Source organism: Empidonax traillii, unplaced genomic scaffold (assembly GCF_003031625.1).
Source record: "Empidonax traillii isolate 1590-97213 ecotype Southwest subspecies unplaced genomic scaffold, ASM303162v1 scaffold1474:size192508, whole genome shotgun sequence".
Lineage (NCBI taxonomy): Eukaryota > Metazoa > Chordata > Aves > Passeriformes > Tyrannidae > Empidonax > Empidonax traillii.
The window spans coordinates 65,940-66,358 of NW_020956667.1; positions in this window are offsets into that span (position 1 = coordinate 65,940).

The following is a 419-nucleotide window of genomic DNA, read 5'->3' on the forward strand; positions in this document are numbered from 1 at the left end:
CTCCAGGAGTGCCATAGGAGGGCTATATCCAGGTCACCTCCCAGAGCCGCAGGAGTCATGGAGGTGGCACTCAGCGCTCTCGGCTGAGTGACAAGGTGAGGATGGGTCACAGGTCGGACTGGGTGACCTCAGAGATCTTTTCCCACCTAATTATCCTATAATTCCATGGAACGTCGGGCGCTGCCCCCCCCCGGGTCCTCAGTTTCCCCTCAGAGAGGGCGCCCCCGCCGCCAGGGGGCGCTGCTTGCCCCGCCTCCCTCAGAGCCCGCGCCTCGCTCCGGCCTCCTGATTGGCCGCCGCGGCCGCCGCCGCCATTTTCAAACCGCCGCCGCCACCGCCGCCATTTGTGACCGGGCTGAGGCGGCTCCGCTCCCGGTCCCGCTCCGAGCCCCATGGAGGCAGAGCCCCCGGCCCAGAAA